The sequence below is a fragment of the Palaemon carinicauda genome, chromosome 1, assembly GCF_036898095.1.
Source record: "Palaemon carinicauda isolate YSFRI2023 chromosome 1, ASM3689809v2, whole genome shotgun sequence".
In the NCBI taxonomy this organism is placed as follows: Eukaryota; Metazoa; Arthropoda; class Malacostraca; order Decapoda; family Palaemonidae; genus Palaemon; species Palaemon carinicauda.
Genome location: NC_090725.1, coordinates 255,154,258 through 255,178,257, shown reverse-complemented (window position 1 = coordinate 255,178,257; position 24,000 = coordinate 255,154,258). Strand labels below are relative to the sequence as shown.

The following is a 24,000-nucleotide window of genomic DNA, read 5'->3' as shown; positions in this document are numbered from 1 at the left end:
ACCAAAGGGATTCAAACCTATAATCCTTTAGGTGCCATACAGGATTCTAGGAAGGATTAAATACAATAATTTATATCATCACCAAATGGACGAGGCCTTTGCGTTTGTAGTTCCATACCCTAAACCTAAACCAAGGAGGTTAAATATGCCTATCTAACCTACCTGCCCTAATTCCACGATAAAAACCGTCCTTCGATCAATTTTAAATTAGCTTTATATATCTCGACTCATTTCACCAACGACAGAAAAGACATCTAAATGTTATTTCTTCTCTCTAATCTAGAACACTTTCTTCATTATTCTTTTTGACATGTTAGCTTTCAATGAGACAATTTATTTACTTACCGTTACCTTCAAATAACACAAACGGAAGAAATATAACATTTGATAGACTTAATCTATTTTTTCTCCAAAATAACTTTGAACTAATATTTAAATGTAGAAGTATGATCGTATTTTCGATTGACATTAACAGCAGAAAGTTAAATTCAGGAACCTTCAGACCTACCTTGAACTGAGGTATTATAATACAACTAATTTCATTGCATTAATTGCGGCAGTTTTGCTTTAGTATTGATTTTAAAACGTTGAGTACTCTTCAACCAGAGATTGTCCATCTTCCCTGAGCAACAGGAAGATAACGAAATCATCATTTTCGAGTTATTCTTATTTCTATAAAACCCTCAAATCATTAAAAAAAATTATAATCTAACCAAAGTAGCAAAGAACTAGAACAACAACAACAATAGTTCCTGGCCCGCAGCTTGAAGGTGTAATGGGGGAGCAGCAGACCGTAAATCCATTTCACAAAATAGCCACTACTGAACCCCAGGTAACAACAATCCTGCGTAGGACTGCTATGAATCCATTCAAATAACTCGTTACAGAACTGTGGAAAATATGTGCCCTTAAACAGTACGTCTTACAAGACGCGCTTCAGGCATTTAAAGGGGAGAACGGACACTAAAAGTTAAAGCGTAATAAGCTCCCACGAAACATTCGAACAATTGAACACATTAAGGCTTTCAAGAGGAAACTGAAGACTTTCTTATTTAAAAAAAAATCACACAACAGTGGCGATTTAACAGTAAATGAACAATACGTGATCTGAAACGATAAATATTCTGAACGACCAAGGTAAAACGACAGCGGAGGTCCAGTAGAGAGTGGGGTTCTCCTGCTGTATGGGACCGGAAAAGCACCCATCAAAGTAAAGTAAGTAAATATATGTTCATGTACGAGATGGTGCATAATGGAGATACAAAGGTACGGACACAAAACAAGAGAGAGAGAGAGAGAGAGAGAGAGAGAGAGAGAGAGAGAGAGAGAGAGAGAGAGAGAGAGAGAGAAATATCTTCTGGAGAAGAAGCAACTAAACTTGCCAGGAAGAAATATTAAAAGTGCGAATGGAAGATAAAAATATAAAGAAAACAAATACAACCCTCACAGTAAAGGAAAAATAAAAGAATATAAAAAACAGGCGAGCATAGAGGTGAACCGAATATGCCTGAGAGAGAGAGAGAGAGAGAGAGAGAGAGAGAGAGAGAGAGAGAGAGAGAGAGAGCGCATAGCGGTGAACTGAATAAAAAAAGAAAAATATATGTGAACTGAATATGTGAAGAGAAAGAGGGAGAGATAAACAGGTAAGCATAAAGGTGAACTAAATATTCAGAGAGAGAGAGAGAGAGAGAGAGAGAGAGAGAGAGAGAGAGAGGTGAACTAAATATGCGAGAGAGAGAGAGAGAGAGAGAGAGAGAGAGAGAGAGAGAGAGAGAGAGAGAGAGAGAGAGAGAGAGGGGTGAACTGAATATGCGAGAGAGAGAGAGAGAGAGAGAGAGAGAGAGAGAGAGAGAGAGAGAGAGAGAAGAGAGAGAGGCCAATTCTTATTTAAAGATTTAAAAAAACTAAAAAAGTAAAGAACAAAATACGCAACTAAAAAACATGAGTGAATTTCAAAAAGCTGAGCGCGATTTCTCTGTTACTGTTATGATGGGGACCTCGGGGGCCAAACACCGACAGGAAACGATTCCAGCCCGAGATATACGAACCATAAAAAAGGCGAGGTGAGTGTTTGAACGCCCGACGAACTTGTTTGAACGACAGACGAACGAGTAAATGAGAGACAGAAAGCGCACGGCGTTCGTGCCCCCAGAGATTAAATTGAAAACGGCAGTGGAAAAAAACTACCACAAGGGTTTTATTCTTTCTTCGTACAGAGTTTTGTATCGAGTGTGTAGAGAAAACAAAGAACGGTTACCATAATAATTGTTTGGCTCACGAAGAGCGGAACTGCAGATCAGTCAACTCTCTATATAAACAAAACTGAGATATAAAAACTTCCCAAGAAAGTGCAGGTAGCTACATGTGTTTTAATTGAAGAAAAAAACCTTGATCATCCATAAAACCAGTTAGCCCATAATCTAAATATTGCAGGCTACTTTGTAACTACTGTTCTTAAAATATTTAATTTTAATTGCTTATTACTTGTTTTGTAGTTTATTCATTTCCTTGTTTCCTTTCCTCACTGGATTATTTTTCCCGTTGGAGCCCTTGCGCTTATAGCATCCTGCTTTTCCCACTAGGATGTAGCATAGCTAATGATGATGATAAATAATAATAATAATAATAATAATAATAATATTGTAATTGAAGTTTCAAAATGGAGAGAGAGAGAGAGAGAGAGAGAGAGAGAGAGAGAGAGAGAGAGAGAGAGAGAGAGAGAGAGAGAGAGCTTAGGGACGTAGAGGAGAAAGCAGAATGAATTAAATCTCGCAAGCGGTAGGAGGGGAAAGCAGAGGACAACAAACACTAACAATAGATGGTAGAAACCAACACAAAAGCCAATCAGCTGTTCAGGGTTTCCTTCCCTCAATCTCCACCCTCCCCCATAATCCACCTAACTCCCTGCAGTACCCAAAACCCCAATGTCTCCGTCCCGTAATATTCCATCCCCCAGCCCTAGCCCACTGGGCCCACCCAAAAGGCCTGGGAAACCGAACTGGTTGAAGTGGTGGAAGCTCAGAGCATGAGACAACTAACTGGCTCACCATAAGTCCTAAGCGTGGAATCATAACCAGATACCGGTGCTTTCTTACCCTCTAGTCCTAAATGACCCTCTCTTCTGGGAAAACTTGCCAATTGCTTCATTACCGGTTGATTGATTGCGTTACAGAATTTCTAATGCGTTACATCTCACAAGATTTCCTTCCGTGGGTTGATTGACTTCGTGGCAAAAATATTCATTTTGTTCTTTTGAGCTATCAGGAGCACAAAAATATTGATTTAGACTTCTTTACTCCCTTCGAACCGTTTTGCATAGTTAATATGTCGGTATAAGATGTCCATGGTTATATTTATGAATTACAGTACTTCCATTTACTGGTCAGAACTACTCACAACAAAAAAGTTAAGTAATAGATGAACAAATAACGTGAAAATAACTAACTAGAACTAATTACAAATTTTGATGTTCGATAACTCAGTCAGAAGCTTTGTTCAATGGCATAAACTCTCAAAAATACTAAACCAGATTAGAAGAAAACAACATTAAAGTAATACTGTACCAAAGAAGGAACAAATATGAATTTTATGCCTCCAGAAGTTGGATTAAATTTAGTCTTTGTATAATAAAATAAAATTTCTATACTAAATTATCTCTAATCACCACAAATAAATACTAGTATAGCAACTATAAATATCTCTTTAAAAGGTTAAAGGTGTCTGGTTCCAGTTCCATCAGAAATGATGCTCACTAGAATGGCAGCCGGGCAAGCCCAACCTCCCATTGTGGTGCCCAACCTCCAATAGTGGTGCCCAACTATAACAGTAGCCTCCCCAGTAAACAGCTTAAACTCACGGTCCTGGCAGGGATCAATTTGCTGTCATGCGAATGCTAGGCGAACACGTTGCCATTGTGCTAGCCAGGTAGCTTGAAACTCCCTATAGCAAGTGAGTAACAATAATGATTTTTAAAATTAATTCAATAAATCAATATGTACAGTAATAAGTAAGCCTACAATGAACAATAATACATACAGTAATGTATATTAATTTGCATCCTGACTACTAATGTAAATTTCAAATACAGTGATAGCTTCTGCATATAAAACTTTCATGATGCGAAAAGAGATGTGATGATTTTTCTGACTCATATTGAGAAAAATGTTTCATGTTACGAAACGAGGTACAATACGAGAGCCCGAAACTTATTCTAAAATTTGCACGCCTCCAGCCATGAACTCGCCACCATCCTCCAGCGCTCCCATTGGTTATTTCCCTACTCTGATGCTAGTTACCACCATGAGATCCTGCTCTCCTATTGGTCAGCAACTATCCCATCATGCATCTACGTATCGGCGTCCCTTGATCATTTGGTTTCAGTAGCGCTATAGTTCAGATGGAATTTATGTTAATGATTTCGCTTTCGTGCTTTTAGTTACTGACTTGTATTGTACTGCATTATTCAACACGTACGTTATTAGTCATGGGTCCCAAGAAAGTTGCTGATGTGCAGGGAAAGAAGAAGATGATGTTTTCTATGGAGACGAAGCTCGAGATAATCAAGAGGTATGAGGCTGGCCTGCGGTTAAGTGTGATCACTAAGGAATATGCCCGAAATACATCGACAATGGGAACCATCCTTAAACAGAAGGAAGCCATCAAAACAGCAACACCTTCTAAGGGTGTGACTGTTTTCTCAAGCAAGAGGAGCCATGACCATGATGAGATGGAGAAACTGCTTCTTGTTTAGATTAAGGATAAGGAAATTACTGGAGACACAATCACCGAGACGATGATCTGCCAGAAGGCCAGCACAATTTTCAGTGATCTTGTGCATGCTCAGGTTGAAAACGACGCAGAAGAAGAGATATTGAAGCAAGTACCCCTAAACTTCAAAGCTTCTCAGGGGTGGTTTGAACAATTCAAGAGACAGTCTGGCATTCATTTGGTGGTGTGGCATGGGAAGGCTGCCAGCTCGGACATGAAAGCGGGCAATGCCTTGTTAAGACGTTAGATGAGTTAACTCTCCAAGAAAGCTACAGTCTCAAGCATGTCTTCAACTGTGACGAAACTGGGCTTTTTTTGAAGAAAATGCCACGTCGGACGTACATTATGGCGGAAAAAAAGCTCCTACCTGGGTATAAGCCTATGAAGGACAGGCTTACCCTTGTACTCTGTGCAAATGCCAGTGGGGATTGTAAGATGAAGCCCCTGCTGGTGTATCACTCGGAGACTACTCAAGCCTTCAAAGCCCACAAAGTGCTTAGGGAGAAGCTTTCAGTGATGTGGAAGGCTAATGAAAGAGCCTGGGTAACAAGACATTTGTTCGCCAAGTGGGTATATCATTGTTTCGGGCCGACTGTGATAAAATATTTGGCAAAGAGGTGCCTCCCTTTGAAATGCCTGCTGGTGAACGGCGATCTGAGGCAACGATTGGAGAGCTAGCGATCAGCGAACAACAAGTTGGTGATCGGCAATCGACAGGTTGGAGTTTGGCGAGCTGACGGCCGTCAAACTGAAGATTGGCGATTGTCGGCGATCGGTGAGTTGACGATTGTCGGCGATCGGTAATTGACGATTGTCGGTGATCGGTGAGTTGACGATCAGCGACTGATGAGCTGACGAACGGGGATTGACAAGCTGGTAATTAGTGAGCTGATGATTGGCGAACTGAAGATCAGCAACTGTCGGCAATCGGCGAATGACAAGCTGATAATCAGCAACTGACGAGCTGATGATCGGCGAGTTTGAGTTTGGAGAGCAGATGACTGGTAAACTGAAGATCGGCGATCAGCGAGTTAACGATCGGTGAGCTGGCAATCAGCAATCAGCGAACGGAGATCTGATAATCAGCGAACTGGAAATCGGTGAACGACGAGCTGGAGATCGGCGAACGACGAGCTGGAGATCGGTGAACGACGAGCTGGTGATTGGCGATGACGACGACCTGGCGAGTAGGTCTGCTCTTAAGATGAAGAACGGGAAAAGGATGAATTCAATACCCGCCGATGGAATCCCCCGAAGGGAAGACAAAACAGGTGATGGTAGTCCCCCTGCAGGCGGGAAGGAAACCAACAACTGCAGCCGCTGTCAGCAATTCTCCCCGCAAGCTGGGTGATTGTCGAACAGTGGCTGGTGTAGACACTCTCCCAAGGAAGGGAAAGTTCAAACAACTGGAGGCAAACCTCAGGGCAGCACTCTCTGCTTCCCTTCAACGAGCTCAATCTTAAATTGAAGGTTCACATGTGTTGCCTGAGAGACGTAGCCGAAGCTTGTTTCTGGGTTCTCCCAGAAAAGGTTATCCGAAAGAAGGACGGGAATGAACGAATCCAATTCCTGCCGGAGGAATCCCCCAAAGGGAAGATCGAAAAAGGTGAAGGAAGACTCTCCCGCGGACAGGAGAGGCTACCAACATCTGCTGTAGCTGTCAGCAATTCTCCCTTTAAGTGGGAAGGTTGCCGAACAGCAGCTGGTGGTGGGACTCTCCCTAAGAAGGGAAAGTTCCAACACCTGGAGGCTAACCTCCGGGTAGAACTCTCTGTTTCCCTTCAACAAGCTCTATCTGAAATTGAAGGTCAGCATATAGTGTTGCCTGAGAAAAGAAGCCGAAGCTTGTATCTGGATTCCCCCGAAGGGTTTACTTGAAGAATGAACGTCAGCGTGAAGAACAAAAATGGATGAATCCAATTCCTGCCGGGGGAATCCCCCGAAAAGGAGACCGAAACAGGTGAAGGAAGACTCTCCCGAAGCCAGGAAAGGCCGGCAATACAGTATTTGCTGCCGTTGTCGGCAATTCTTCCCGCAAGTAGGAAAGTAGCCGAACAACGGCTGGTGGAGTGACTCTCCCTCAGAAGGGAAAGTTTCAACAACTGTAGGTGAACCTCCGGGCAGAACCCTCTGTTTTCCTTCAATGAGCTTTATCTCAAATTGAAGATCGACATGAAGTTTTGCCTGGGAAACAAAGCCAAAGCTTGTTTCTGGGTTCCCCACGAAATTGTCACCAGTAGAACTCCGCAGAGTTCCGAACAGCCATTGCTGCAGAGGTCAAGGACTACCGTAGACACAGGCGAAGAAGATGAAGGCTGGCAAGAACATCTGACTTCATACTCCAACGTCGGCTGCTAGTGCTGAGGAAAGACAAAAGAAGAAAATTCAAAATTTTCCCTCCTCCCCGGGGGAAAACTTAACCTGCAGATGGGAGAGGTTCCCCCGAGAGGTGCAGGAATCCGAAGTGTCATCAGCGATGAGGAGTAAGACCGAAGTCCAACTCTGGGTAAGTCACAAGAGGTCTTCCCCCACCAGCCTATGGTTGTCCCCATCAAAGAGGAAGAGATCTAAGAGAAGGTTTTTCCGCTTTCCGCCCTCGAGACACGCCGCAAACACTGACACTATGAAACAGCAATGTTCACTATAATGAAAAGAAAATGCTTATATATATTTCAAAGCATTCCAATAATGTTTAAATATACAGTATTTAGAAACATATGAAATGTCAAAGCCCAGTAAAACAGTTGAGAGGAGAGAGACACAGAATGTCTACTCTCTCAGAGCCAAAAGAAAAACGGTATCAGAATACACAGGTGTTTGTGAGAGGGGTGGTCAGCAGTGGGGTAGTTCCACCATGCCCTAAAGTCTTATGGCTAGTTTTAGCTCTACCGAAACGCTAATCCCTATTAAATAACGTGAGGTTTGTTTAGTGACAGAACAAATAAGTTTTTTTTACATCACTTTTTTAACATCACAATATGATTCTGCACAAAAATGACTGGAGCGGAGAGGCCCACATGACAAGAGATGATGCAAGACTGAGGCTGAGTGAGCGAGAGATGTTGTGTTATACTGTGTGGAGAAGGAAACATAGTAAAGCAAGCTGGGTGCAAAGGTAGTGCGGTTGGTTTGAAATCGTCGGGCTGTGAAACCACTTATCACGAAACTGCGAAATCATGATTTTTTATTTAATAAGTTATGTGGTTCTCTGTATCACATATGACCACCCAAGAAGACAGAACCTGCAAATATTGAGGGCTGACTCTATAAATGTAGGTACACTACTGTATAGGGTACAGGTATTTATTTGTACAGTACTGTACTCTATAAGTGAAGGTAGCCCACACTATTGTATATAGTATAGGTATTTGTATGAACTGTACTGTATAGGGTACAGTAATGTATGAATGGTAAGGGATTGTTTTCTCTCTTTTTTTAAAGTATGAGAGAGAGAGAGAGAGAGAGAGAGAGAGAGAGAGAGAGAGAGAGAGAGAGAGAGAGAATCAATGTTAAACAGTAATTGAATGCACTGTTTTTGTTTTTCTTTAAAAGAAACAATTATTACCGAGATATTTATGTTTTTAGTTTATAAAATAAGCTGTATATCACAATTTTTGGGTTTGACCCATGTTGTCTTGATGGAAGTTCCTTCGGGCATCTTCCTACTGTATAATATTTCTGTGAGTGATATTACAAGAGAATTACCGTCAGGTATCACAGGGTTCTAACCCCCGGAACGACTATCCTAAGATATCATGTATAATCAGGGACGTAGGCCTATCCGTAGATAACCATTTATATCTAAACCCCAAACAGACTTAACCCAGTATGGGAATCTAAGGAGGAGGATAGGTGAGGTGCCGTGACATATCCTCTGCCTTTATAGTACTACTCGTCTCTGATAAACTCATTCCACGCAGCAGCGCAACTACCATAAGAAGAGGCATCCGACGAGGCATCGGGGAGGGACAACGTAACGTTAAAATCCGTTTTGTGAGTTTCAGTATTGTTTACAACTTTGTCGATGAGATTATGTACGCGTACCATCTACCGCCATCTTGGCAAAATACGTACTCCTAAACAATCCTAAAGGAATGTTTTTACTATAAAGATAAATCTAAATACAGTGATGCCTCAGCATACGAAAGTAATCCGTTCCGGATACGGTTTCATATCCTGTTTTTATCGTATCCTGAGTCGCGTTTTATATGTAAATAGCCTAATCCGTTCCCAGCCTTACGAAAAGACACCTTTTCTTTCATAAACACGCTAAACTGTAGTAATAAACATGCAATGCAGCCATTTCTATCATTCAATAATTAACCCAACCGTTAAAAAAAGCCTAATCCAATCCAGAAACCACCATGAGATTATTCAATAATGTAGTTATAGCCTAATTATCCCCTCCAAGCCCTAAGAAAACGGTCTGTTTCCTTTACTACTGTATAAAGGTTACGGTACTGTATGTAAAGCATTTGGATCAGTGAAGGTGTATTGTTACCTGTACCGCTAAATTAAGGGTTGATACCCTGAAAAAAAAAAAGATACAGTTAATCAACAAAAAAGTTGAAACTTACCTTTTGATTGAGACCATGTCCGATAGCGAAGTCGCAGCAGAGGAAGATGGCATAAGGCAGAAAACGTAACAAGTGACAGACTACGTACAATAATTTACACACTTAACAAATTAACACTCAAACTTTACCAAATAAAAAAAAATGGCAGAAATAATTAACACTTAACATAATGTATGAAAACTATAAAATGAAAGAAAAAATTACTTTTAACACTTAACGATAATATAAAACTTAAAATTTTTTTTTTTTTTTGCTTTTTTTCAACTTTACGTTTTTACATTTTAAAATTACTCTCGGCGACGAGTTGGGATCTCGTAAGCTTTTCGTATCCTGAAAATGTTTTCGTATACTGGGGCATAAAAATCTTCGTATCGCTTTTCGTACCCTGAATTTTTCGTAAGCAGAAACTTTCGTATCCAGAGGTATCACTGTACTGGTATTTTCATTTTACTTAAAAACACAACTACAGTATATGAATATACTGAGCATACTGTGGCTGTCTGCATTTATACAATTATTATATTGTAATGTTACTAACAATAATTTTATTATCTTTTATTTTTCCAGCCCATTGTAGTAGAAGATAAAATCATATTACAGCAACAGGTTACTTCACTGTATATATAGCTTACTGCGGAAGAAACGACACATGGTTGCATCATGCTTCAAGAAAACACGTAGGCTACATGAGTCGCCTGAACAAAAACACCGAACACTTACAGTACAGTTAAGCTGTACAATAGTGATATTATTGTACATATATTACAGTTATATACACTACAGTATCAGTGAGTGTAAGATTACAGTATCACTAGATAGAGAAAACTGTTTTGTTATACAGAACAGTAAGGGCATGATGACGACTCGGTATATATTTACTTTAGCACAATAATGTACTGTTGCCTTACTGTGTCCATATGTACGTTTCTCTGTACATATGATTATAAAATCTGATAGAAACCAAATAAAAACATTATTAATTAGTATTTACTGTGTTAATCATCAGCTTGGGCACCCGCTCATAGCAAGGGGTAGTGACATTTTAGGTTAGGAGCTAGACCACCCTGGTGGCACATTTATTTGTAAAAATCCCATTATCACACCTGCGTTTGTAACCTAACTACAGCGAATAAAAAGGGTTAACTGTATGTTATGTACTGTATATACTGTAAATCTTATTTCCAACGAAAATTGACCTTCAACGTGGCATACGTGAGGATCCCATTGTATTCCAAGGATCTTCTGTACTGATTACTAATTTTATATATATTTTTTTGCTAATTTTTCATCGTAATTGTTTGACACAAAGACCAATGTGAGATTGCAAGAAATAGCAAAACACAGATTTGATTTTCTAATTCAATATTTAAGGATAAAAGACAAAGTTGGAACTGATATGAAGAATCAATGTGAATCAGGCTACTACTGTACAACTCTCAGAGAAGTCAGCAAGATTCCATCTCACCTTGCAACGGGTAATGGGTTACCCATTACGTAATGAGGTACCTAGAGCCAAATTATATGATTGCATGAGGCTATACGTACCCTAAAAATTACTAGGAGACTGCTCCCCATCAAACCAGATACTAATGTGCATATACAGAACCAAGCTAACAAACAGTAGAACAGAACAGGCATAATCTCGGAAACCTAACCCCACTGTCAGTAATGTACACAGTTAAACTCAACAGGAACAGTAAATTCTAAAAAATAAACAGAGCACTCAAGAGTCATTGCCCTGTCACTGAACACAATTGTGTCCTAGCCTAGCACCTTCACAAGCTCTATGTCCTCAGAGCCATTTACACACTCCTGCCTGGAGCCCAGTGTCATAAATAGGTCTAACAAGGTTGTTCAAAGCTGTCCTGTGATGCTATCATTAATCATTCTACACGATTGTGTCGATAAAGGATTTTGCTATTCATTGTTACTTGCACTTGATATATCAAGAGTTAAATTTATCTTGTTCCTTTAAAATGTCAATACACGTAAGAGGAAATGACGATGATGTTATGTTTAAGTATATTTAACTTTAATATTACTAACCATTATGTTCAGTGTATCTCACTGATGTTGAAAGTTATTTAATTTTGGCTATGATTATAGTGTGACATTTACTCCTTAAAGCGTTACCATGTATAATCTTTGGAGGGTGTACGATATGTTAAATACTGTGCTGCCAACTGATAATGGGCTCCAACTGTTGTTGTAGTTGTGGTCAGTTGGTTTTCTGTTGTGCTATATCACATAAACTTCGTTGTGGATCCTGTCGTCTCATTACAAACCCACCAGTTAATGTATTAGGTGAATATGCAATATCATCTACTTTGGTTAGGACAGACCAGGTCAGTAATTAAAATTTAAATAATATGTACTATAATATAATATTCCTAATGAAGAAAGTAAGAAGTGTTTCTGATGTATTTATAGGTAGGCCTACTTTGAACTGTTCTGATGCAAATAAATTGGGGAAACCCAAATTTTAAAATTTCAATTGTTACGACTAAATAGCCACATTTTAAAAGGGAAACAAAGTCCAAAACACCGCCTAACCTAACATTCCCCCCACCTAACCTACCCTAGGAGCTTTATCCTTACGTACCAAGGGTTAGCTACACCCACCCGTTACCCCTCTTAGCCTGCCATATTCTTAGCTTACCCGAAAGTATAGTTTCAACCGTTTACATTTTAAGCAGCTTCACTTCTGGTAAGGTACCAGTAAATAAAAATATTTTGTAAATACTGTAGTAAAACTAGCAGTTAAACTTCGTCAGACTCTCACCCAACGCTTTGGTTGAAAATTTTTATTTCTTGGCTAAAACATGTGAAAACAAAACACTTATTCTTAATACGAGAAAACTTAACTTATGGTAAATAAAAAATTTCTAAGTTATGTGTATATCTTCAGACTGTCACAAATCAAAGCTACCATGTATTCATAAGTTTGTTCCTACAATATTCATTTTAACTACATCTCAATGTGCACAGTAACAATTTTTACCAAAATGTGCAGTACCTCCACTTACTGATCTCGGTGCTCCAATGGAAATGCCGTAGCTTCTCTTGATGTATTACTATTGGCTATTAGAGTTTGGTGCACTCTACCGACTTGTTTAAGCAGGTACTCCTTGTAATAATACGTTTCCCTCTCTTATGACTTTTACTTTGAATTGGCTAATCAGATTCCGGATAAATTCTATTCACTGCTTTCGATTGGGGTTTCATCAAATACGTTGAAGAATACAGTTCATCAGTTGAATTTCAAATAAAAAATTCTTAGTTGAGGCATGGCTACTGAATGGGAAAGATTTGAACGTAATCCCGACGAAGCCATTACACCATTTCTAGCTAATAATGAAGAAAATTTGAACTTCCTTCAGCAATAATGTTCCAAGGTGTGCATAATTGTATTTTACAAATAGATGACAGACTGACATAACTGGCAGAGTCACTGTAAACCTAGAAGGACGAAACTAAAGGCCCTATCTCACGGGCCTTGGGAGTCAATTGCTACAAAATTACGCATGAAATTGGTAGGCATTCACCAAATGTACTCAGTATTTGGGATTCATGCTGAAATCAATTGCCCAACCTCAGCACATGTTCCCAGTACATCCGCAATGAGTATTTCTTCTACTCCTAGATTTTTGAACAGCACAAAATTTTGGTTGCAGATGGGAATTAGTAATACATTCTCAATACGTGTGTAATTCATACGCAATATATCCACTGTTATTCGCTGTGTTCGGCGTTTATCCGCAACTCACAGATAATTGCGTTGGTGGCGGAATGGGAGCGTATGTATCGTGTATGTATACAGAATGTACAGCATACCTGATACATCCATGATATGAATTATAAGAATGCATTCCAAATACATAGCGTATAATTTGCGAACCAATAACGAATGGATAACAATAACCCAAGATTGCTTTGAAAAATTCCAGGACTAAATGCCAGTAAAAACTAAGGAGATTTAGCAGAAGGAAGTGACAATGAGACTAGATGGGGACAGTTAATATATTTCTCAACAGCTTTCAACTTTTTTATCCTCTGTATTATCATGCATTTATATTTATCTATAACATACATTTATATTTACTTATCTATACAGTACTTTCCTATCAATATAATCTCATTCTATTTACACAGAAGGGCACCCTGTTAAGTAGATTTTTTGTCCTTTTTTTCTAAGTTAATGGCCTATTATTAGCTATCCTGAAAGATTTTGTAAAAGGTAATGATAGTAATCGTAATAATAATAATGTTGGTAATAGCCGATTATGAGCAAATAATTTTGCCTGGAAATAAAAGATAAGATAAACTTTAAAAAAAAAGAGGTATGCTTCATCAGTAATATTGAATATTATAGTATTACAACTTGCTAAGCTACAACTCTAGTTGGAATAATCATTATTTTGAAAAATAATGAGGATTCATTTGTTCTTGGTTATGGTTAATACTTTTTTTACATTTTACAAAAAATAATCCGTAGGAAATCAGTCTTTGTCAAAATTAATGCCAAAAGGCTAAACCCCTGCCCGGAATCTGCCATGCCTACAATAAGACAAAATGCCAGTTTTTCCTTCATTATTCTAAGCATTCAGTAAAACAATGATACCATTAGACGCTTAACATGTAACTTTATTACTAAGCTGAAATCCTAGTAAAACTTTAGTTTTTGACTGAAATTGATCGAAACTGGTTATGAAACCCATAATGCCACCATTACGTCATAATGATGTCACAGCTCTAGGCCAATAATCTGTTATTTGAACTTCTTGTGTGTGTTTGTGTAAAAAAGTGAGATAAAGGCTTCATTAAAAGTAAACATTACTATCAAGGAGGCATCTCTCCCTACTTAGGAAAAATTCAAGGTAAAAACTTATCAAGCTCCTTTAATTCAACCTTGTTCATACAATCTATATAGTTTTTTGCATGCTCTTTTAAGGTGATTATTTTTCTTCTTTTAATATCCAGTCCGGCATCTTCTTAAGATCTACCCAGCTGTGTAACGGTGGTTTCGCACTTCCCCGGGTAGGTGAGGATACAGCTTCTAGGCTAGGTTAGGTTAGGTCAGGAAGGTTAGGTTAGCTGGTGCTCTTCAGTTTGTTTCTCTTTTAAAATCGGACCATGTTAGAAATATAAAAGTTTATGTTCAATAGGAAATGGAACTCAGAAGGAAACAGAACTCTAGAGAGAATGGGGCTTGAGAAATAACTGCGGAAGTTAGTCCGTAGATGTCGTTTCACCCTCTTATTTCGACATGAAAAACTTCTGTTAGTTTTCTTGTTGTTTCAATGGTTTCCGCTACTATTATCTTCCATAATTCCTTAGTTTTTATCTTATCCCATCTAAAACCCCGATTCCCACCTGGGGTTCCCCCATTATTGTTGGGTCGTGTTATTGGAAATCAATACTTTTGCGGAATATAATAACATCAGGTGACACTAAAACAACAAGTAATGAAAAAATGGGGTTTCATGCAAAAAATGCCAGGGTGGGTGTCTACCGAAATTTTATCATAATAAAGCAGTTCACGCTTGTCCTAACCAATTACGTACATCCCCTAAGCTGTTCAATGGATGAGACAATTGTGCTCGAACAATTTAAATAAGGACAAAGACCTAGATTAGTTGAGGGGGGACAAGAGGTATCTATGCTCATAAAAGACAACGCATAGGTATTGATATACCACTCAAATAATTACTACACCTTCCAAATATCACTGACCTTTGTTGGTCTAGGCTAACCCCTGTCAAGCATAGGCCTTAAGATCCAAAAGCTTCACGAGTTACAGCTCGACAATCCAATGAACCATCACTATCTTATTAGACTGTACTTTAAAGGCAATGAAACTTATCAAATGCTAACTTACATGGTTTGCGTGAGAGCAGTTTAAGCAGGTCTAATTTGGATCTAGAAATGTTGTTTGATAGTTCTTACAATACTGTCAGACAAAAACCTTAGGTCACTTATCAATATTAACTAGAACGAATAGATTTTTTTTTTCTTTTATATCGGGATATATACAAGGAATTAATTCTCAATTTGTTCGTGTTACGGTGTTTAAGCAACAGTTGGGTACTGACCAGTGTTAACTTAGGAAGTTCGGAGTTGTCTACGAAAATAATAAGGGGCTCTTAAAAATTTGGTAACGTTTAGTATTGCAGCAAAGGTTTCATCGTTCAAGCCGCAATACAACATAATTCACACATAATGAAAAATCCCTTCACAATTTTGGCAGTGTACGGTGCAGTATACTGAAGGCTACTTGCGTGACGGTATTGTAGGTATACTGACGTCAAAAAATAAATACTTTCCTAATATGCTGTCTTTTTGTCATCATTAATCATTTGTTGGTTTACTAGTTTTGTTTAAAGATAAGGTTCTTCACAGGGCAGTTACCCGACAAATGTTATCACATATATCTCCCAAATTACGGATGTAGGCCTATTCTTTGGTTATAAGAAACTAATCTAAAGAATCATAAACATCCGTTATATGCTTATAATGTTCAATGTATTTTTTGTAAATATTTCAAGAATTAATAAAAATAGTAAAAATACTAATAAAATTATTATCATTATAAAGGATATTATTTAACCATTACTCAATCACAGAATGAAGATAAACTGAAAATATCAAATCACATATTACTTTAAATGAAACTAAGGCGTAATTTCCGATTTTTTCCACTTATTTTCTGCATATAAACTAAAACAGTAACTAAAATCAGAAAGTATAATTACTTTATTTTGAGCAAATTGCTTGACAAACGAATCCCCTAAAATCAGTCACGCCATCAAGGATTAGAGTTAAATCAGACTGGCCAACCGGAATGATTTTAATGGAATAGTTCCTGTGTTTCCTACAACAACATCCGTTCCCCTTCCCTTTCATAATAAACCCCCAAAATAAGATCCCCACTCCCCTACCCCCTTTGTGGCATTCACCAATTCCCCTACCCCCAACGCCTCTTTCCAGCCTCTTTCATCCGTCACAGATGTCATCTGTTAACATTAGCGTCCTCATACCCAGTCACTACGACCCCATCACCAATACCACCTCCCACTCCCCCTTCTCTCTCTCTCTCCAGCGCAGCTCCAAAGAACTCAAAGGTTCCAGTTTCCCTACCACCAACCAACCCGACCACCCTCTCCCCTTCGTCACATCTGTCGTTTCTGGGTGCTTTGGTTGCGCTAGGCTCGTCTATTACATTTTTACCCTCCTTTTTTTTTCTTTCCTTTTATTCCGCAACACCGAATCATGGGTCTAGAGAGGCCTTCATTTGCTTGGTCATCTGGACATTCCAATTCACTCCTACTCCTCCTCGCCTATGTCCTCCCCTCTTCCCCAAAAGGAAGGGAATAAAGATAATTTTATGGAGCACGTGTCTACTCTCGAGGAATTCACACAGAGAATATAATAAACAACAGGGATTGCGAATGTCTATCTCACAGGGACGAACGCATCTAATCCATAGTGGTATGCGCGAAAGGAATGCAGTAATGACACTCGCGTAATAAAGAACGTAAAGAATTGATTTGAGTAAAAAATCATTTACGACAAAAACATACCCATAAATATTATTCCTTGTTTAGGATATTCCCTGGAGAGATGATTCTTAGTTCATTTTTAGCAGCAAGCTACTACTACTACTACTACTACTACTACTACTACTACTACTACTACTACTACTACTACTACTAATAATAATAATAATAATAATAATAACCTAATACCCCATCGGTAAGGGAAGTATTCGTTTGACAGGATTGTTTTGACGAGACGTAAAAAGACGACACAGCAGTAAATCATTATACAATTTACTAGGATGCTTTGAGTCCCTTACTTAGGAGCTAACCAAGAAGCAAGGTATAAAAGTACAACACAACTCTCAAGATCTAACAGTAAAAAGCATGTATGTTTATGCCACTTCTTATACGCTAGAACATTGGACTAAAGAAGAAGAAAACGTTGAAAGATCCAATTGCACTTCACATCCCTTAGTGAAATTCGTCTAGTAGCTAAATTTTCAAAAAATAAGTTAGGCGAATTCACGAATTAAGGGTAAAATATCTACAATTCCGGAAGCTGCCCGAAGAGAAAATAAACGAATAAATTTATTATTTGGAAAATCGTTGATTCCATCGTTGTGGGTAATGTGTTGCAAATAAATACAGTGTTAGTTTGTATCGATCGAATGGATCTTTCAACAATATATGAAAATGGTCGTAATATGGAAACCGATGAAGTATGATGAAATATGAAACCATGTGTATTTCTTTTTCAAATTGCATATTTCGTAACTCATTCTTCATATGAATTATCATTCAAAATCAATTTATCGAATAGGTTTTTATTAACATGCATCATCTAGTCTAGACAAGAAATCCAGAAATAAGCTTATTTAGATGTATGATGCATTTTTGAGGAAAAACAAACAAATAGATGATTCTTAATCAAAATTTTGTGCTCAGTAAGAAAATCCTGTTTTTTTTTTTTTTTTTTTTTTTGCATTTTCTTTATAAGGTCAGAAATTAAGGTCAAAGGTCAGTACGGGCTAATTTTTCTTTATTCTACAAAAATGTATATTGTACTTCCTATGCACTGGTCCTAGGCCTGCATGGCTGAGGACTATGAAGCATTAAGTAGATGATGAAAGGAGTAGCATTGATTTAAAAGTTCAAGGAAGAAACGACTGGCAAAATCTAACCGAGGCCCTTTGCGTCAATAGGTGTAGGAAGAGGATGGTGATGATGCACTGGTAATACACTGTTGTAAATACTTTTGGATACATTTAAGAATTAGAAAGAAAACATTGATTATCCTAATGTGTTACTTTTTATATCAACAACATACAAGTGACCTTTCTTGATTATATTCATTTAGTTCTGCGACTGTTTCTTTATTGCTTCGATGTTTAAGGACATCTTTGTCAGTTTCTTAGGAATTTTATCAGTGAATACTGGTATGTCGTAATCTATTCATTCTAAAGATGAATTTGAATATGAAAATTGTGCTGGAAAATAGTAATGGATTTGAATAAAAACTGGGGAAAATAAAACATTTTAACATACCATGTAAACCCTTTTGGCGCTATATTATTATTATTATTATTATTATTATTATTATTATTATTATTAATTGCTAAGCTACAACCCTAATTGGAAAAGCAGGATTCTATTAGCCCAGGGGCCCCAACAGGGAAAATACCCCAGTGAGGAAAGGGAACAAGAAAAAATAAAATATTTTAAAAACAGTAACATTAAAATAAATATTTCCTGTTTAAACTATATAAACTTTAACAAAACAAGATGGAGAGAAATTAGATAGAATAGTGTGCCCGAGTGTACCCTCAAGCAAGAGAACTCTAACCCAAGAGACAGTGGAAGACCATGGTACAGAGGCTATGACACTACCCAAGACTAGAGAACAATGGTTTGATTTTGGAGTGTCCTTCTCCTAGAAGAGCTGCTTACCATAGCTAAAGAGTATCTTCTACCCTTACCAAAAGGACTGAACAATTACAGTGCAGTAGTTAACCCCTTGGGTGAAGAAGAATTGTTTGGTAATCACCAGTGTTGTCAGGTATTTGAGGACAGAGCGGAATCTGTAAAGAATAGGCCAGACTATTCGGTGTATGTGTAGACAAGGGGAAAGTGAACCGTAACCAGAGAAGGATCCAATATAGTACTGTCTGGCCAGTCAAAGGACCCCATAACTCTCTAGCGGTAGTATCTCAGCGGGTGGCCTGCCTGCCTATTTATACTTTCAGAAATTTGCAACTTGGACAGTATAAGTGGTGCCTTTTGTGACAGTAAATTATAACATTTATTTGCAATGTCTAGTGGATGATTGTTGTCACATGTAGTGCCGTTATTTAGCAATACAGGTTTATGAACTTTTTAGCTGATGTGTATCCAAGGAGCATGCAATGTCTATATACAGTTACAGAGAGGGTCAGGGGATTGACGTACGCTGTACTTTCTAGTGAAAGGCATCATTTACTATAGCAATGTGAAAGCGAAAGTGAACAATACCATTAACAAAATTATGGATAACTGTTGTTAATCCTTTTATATTAGGAGTATTTATAGAATACTTTTTTTGGAATAGAGATAGATACTTATAAAATAAAAACAACAAAGGGATTTTTTTTGTCTCTGCCTTTTTATTCCCAGGTGAACTATGGAACCAGTTCCTAACTTACACCAACCACAAGAGTTGACCTTTGATTATGTATTATATGTCAGTAAACAAGCAGAACTCACAAGCACTGTTCCATGAGAGAACGAGGTTTTGCATCTCTCACAGAAGCTACAGAAAAAAAGAAAAAAATGAGATGTGATAATTATCGCCAGACTGTTGACAGGCTAATAACAGTATTAGTTGATGGTGCTCAACCTCACCCTGAACTGATCAAGCACAGACAGTATTGATCAAAATATAACAAAAATAACAATTGCTAAACATGAATGGAAGCAGTCCATTCAGCGGCTTACAGTTGGCAGTAGGCTAGATCATGCACGACCTCTCAGACATCCATCACTGCAAAGTCTGTTTAATCCAGTTGATTGGACATTATGATTACATGTCAAATTGATAACAACAGACAGAAGATGAGTAGAATTTGTATCATGATTATGAGTTAAAGAATTTGCGAAAAGGCAGAATACATTCATGAGGTGTTTATCCATACAGGATAATATAACAAAAAATAGGAAGAAAAGGAAAAGAGAAAGAATAAGAGTGAGAAGGAGGATGTGTAAAAAGAAGAATGAAAAAGAATATAGAGGATGAGAAGGTGGAACAAGAAGAATGGAAAGAGAATAACAAGAAAAGATGGTGACAAAAACGAAGGAAGGAGGCTTAGGATTGAGTATCTCTCTCTCTCTCTCTCTCTCTCTCTCTCTCTCTCTCTCTCTCTCTCTCTCTCTCTCTCTCTCTCTCTCCTAAAATTCTAAATTTCGAGTAAGATTCCTCTCGTACACAATCTTAGTCTTGAATTTAGAAATGAGTCTCTCTCTCTCTCTCTCTCTCTCTCTCTCTCTCTCTCTCTCTCTCTCTCTCTCTCTCTCTCTCTCTCTCTCTCGTAAATTCAAAATTTCATGAGTAACATTCCTCTTGTACAGGATCTTCCTCTTGAAATTTAGAATTGATATCTCTCTCTTTCCTAAAATTCTAAATTTCATGAGTAAGATTCCTCTTGTACAGGATCCTAGTTTTGAATTTAGATTTGATCTCTCTCTCTCTCTCTCTCTCTCTCTCTCTCTCTCTCTCTCTCTCTCTCTCTCTCTCTCTCTCTCAGGGTGCGGTATTAGCTGCACTGCTGTTTGTTATTATAATATCAGACATAGACTGTAATGTTAAAGACTCTGTAGTGAGTAGTTTCGTCGATGACACAAGAATAAGTAGAAAAATTACTTGTGATGAAGATAGGAACTCATTACAAAGAGATCTAAACAAAATACATGAATGGGAGGAGATAAATAGGACGGCATTTAACTCCGATAAATTCGAATTAATAAATTATGGAAACAGAGAAGGAATGGTGTATGCATACAGGGAACCTAATAACGAGACAATCACAAACAAGGAAGCAATTAAAGACCTTGGTGTAATGTTAAACAGGAATATGTTATGCAACGACCAAATAGCATCACTGTTGGCTAAATGTAAAGCAAAATGGGAATGTTATTCAGACACTTTAAAACAAGAAACACTGAACACATGATTATGCTGTACAAAACTTATGTACGTAGTACACTCGAGAACTGTAATGTGATATGGTACCCACACTACCAAAAGGATGTTGCACAAAAAGCGAGTGTACAAAGGTCCTTCACTGCTAGAATAGAAGAAGTAATGGACCTTGACTACTGGGAAAGACTGAAATTTTTAAAATTGTACAGTCTAGAAAGGAGAAGAGACCGCTACATGATAATACAAGCATGCAAGAAAATCGAAGGAATTACTGAAAACATCACGGAGCTAAAAATATCAGAAAGTGCAAGCCGAGGTAGATTAATAGTGCCAAAAACTATACCAGGAAAACCAAGGAAGGCACTCAGGACATTAATCCACTACACACCAGCATCGATAATGCAGCGACCATTTAATGCGCTGCTAGCTCATCTAAGAAACACATCAGGAGTGAGCGTAGATGTGTTTAAGAATAAGTTCAATAAATACCTAAGATGCATCCCAGACCATCCAAGACTGGAATATACAAAATACATCGGAAGATGCATTAGCAACTCTCTGGTGGATGGATATACGAGGTGCCTCACACTGAGGGACCTGGGGGAACCCAAACATAGAATAAGGCAATAAGTCTCTCTCTCTCTCTCTCTCTCTCTCTCTCTCTCTCTCTCTCTCTCAAAATCCCATGAGCACAATTCTTCTTGTACTGGATCTTAGTCTTGAATTTAGAATCTCTCTCTCTCTCTCTCTCTCTCTCTCTCTCTCTCTCTCTCTCTCTCTCTCTCTCTCTCTCTTACCCCACCTTTTTACACTAGTCACAAAGCAAATAATTATAGAAGTTATCAGCTGAGATTTCCAAACAGACACGCTTTAGACAATATAACAGAGAACTAAAAAATGAGTGAGAAACTGAAGTTTAAGTACAAATGTGTAAAATACCAAATAAACAAATGGTGTAGACTTCAAAGACGGGTGCGCTGCTAACCTACACCGTAATAGTCTATGCCTGTTCTGTCAGCAAGTAAGGGTAAGCTGCCCACCGGAAGGATAAAACATTTTGGTGTAAGACCTTGCAAAAAATCGCAAGATGTCGTGGCTAGCACGAGGTGGCACGAACCCGGGCGACATCCTACGAGGGGTTTTACGACGACGTCGCAAAACCAATTCGGGAGGCGGCACGAGGTCGTCCCCTCGCACAATGTCGTGACAAAATTTAAAATAGTTTTAAAAACCTGGTGACGCCGTGACATTTTACGATTTTCAGGCGAGGTCTTGTAACGAGCTGCCGCTAGGTGTTATACCCCTTTTTGCGAGGTGCCACGACCCCCACGTCGCAGCCAAAAAGTGCGTAGGTGTCAACTTACCTTAAGTGTAAGATTATTCAGGACCGAGAAAGACTATGTGATGAAGTTATTGAGAGTTGAAAATATAGTTAAAAGATGCAGGGGACTCAAATTCCAGACCCATTATTTAAAAAAACAAATAAAACAACCTTAATCAAGCAATTAGTGCGTGCAAATATCTGCGTGCTTAAACAAGCCTTCATAAAAACATGCGCACTTACAGAAACTGGTAAAAGGAAGACATATTCCAAATGACTGCTGAATTTGGAGAATGGAGTGATTCAATTGATAGTTGAACTCTTTCACAAAACCCTATTCTGGAAATAAAAAAAAAAGGCCGAAGAACCCATCTCTGAGGACGTCTATCCTTCTTTTTCAGTCATCGTAACGAGAGAAAATGGCAGAGTCGTTGTATCAGGACAAAAATCAAAACCAAGTTGTCTCCTGCAGAGAGGGACGGTAACTAACAGAACAGACTTTTCCCCCTTCAACTGTATGTCAGAAACGACGTAAAACTGGCAGCAAGCTTCGACTGACTTTCCATTACATTTGGAAGGCAAGAGAGAGAGAGAGAGAGAGAGAGAGAGAGAGAGAGAGAGAGAGAGGGCGGAGAAGCAAGATGAAGAGGAATGACAGAAAGGGCATGGATAACATAGCTGCTTGGGTATTGATTGCATAGAGACCTCCCAAAAAAACCTGTACCATGTGACGAGTTGGATGGTCAAACCAGTTCCACTACTTCGACCCTTGGCGATGATGAGGCATCGTTTGTATGCGTACTTGTTACACAACGAAGGCAACTCATAGCTCATATAATTGTTTACTTGAGGGAAAATCTGCTTCTGTGTCTACTAACTATGCATTTTATGAGTACTTTTCAGTTAATTTACTTCGCTATTCCCACACATTACTCAAGTTTGTTCTCATTTCTTCCCTGTATACAATGAAACTCACTCACAGAATTAAAATAAAAAGTTGTATGGGTACAAATAAATTGATTACGTTCATTAGCCTCTTTGACTATCGTTGTATAACCTGTCATCGTATGCTGTTACAATTTCATATATATATATATATATATATATATATATATATAATATATATATATATATATATATGTAATGTATATATAGATATATATATATATATATATATATATATATATATATATAGTATATATATATATATATATGGACACTTACACACATAAAAACACACACACATATATATATATATACACACATATATATATATATATATATATTATATATATATATATATATACACATCACACACACACAACTTATATATTTCAATCATAGTATTTAGAATCAATGTAAAAATAATTCATACTAATTAGAGGTACAAACACACATTCATAGTTCCTGGAGGTATTGCATAAATACGTATTTTAAACTAAAACATGCATAAAGAAAACCACAATCTCCCAAAAATTGCCGAAACTTAAGAAAGGGGGAAAGGGAGGCAAGGGTTTGAACCTGTATGCACGTTTGTGCATATCTATCTAAATATTTAGCAATCATATTTGATGACTCGGGTACAACTAGTGTATATATGTATATATATATATATATATATATATA

General features: G+C 38.0%; 1 protein-coding gene across 4 annotated transcripts in view; it reads right to left on the bottom strand.

The window, feature by feature from the left end:
- Positions 1–24,000, bottom strand: part of LOC137655277 (CD109 antigen-like) — a 1,052,697-nt gene that overhangs the window by 782,530 nt on the left and 246,167 nt on the right. The window contains exon 1 of one of the 4 annotated variants that reach the window (XM_068389183.1): positions 15,223–15,439. The exons of the other annotated variants lie outside the window; for them this stretch is intronic. The gene's annotated coding sequence lies outside the window, so the exon portion shown is untranslated. Of the gene's footprint in view, positions 1–15,222; positions 15,440–24,000 lie in introns of those variants that run through there. 4 annotated transcript variants of the gene reach the window in all.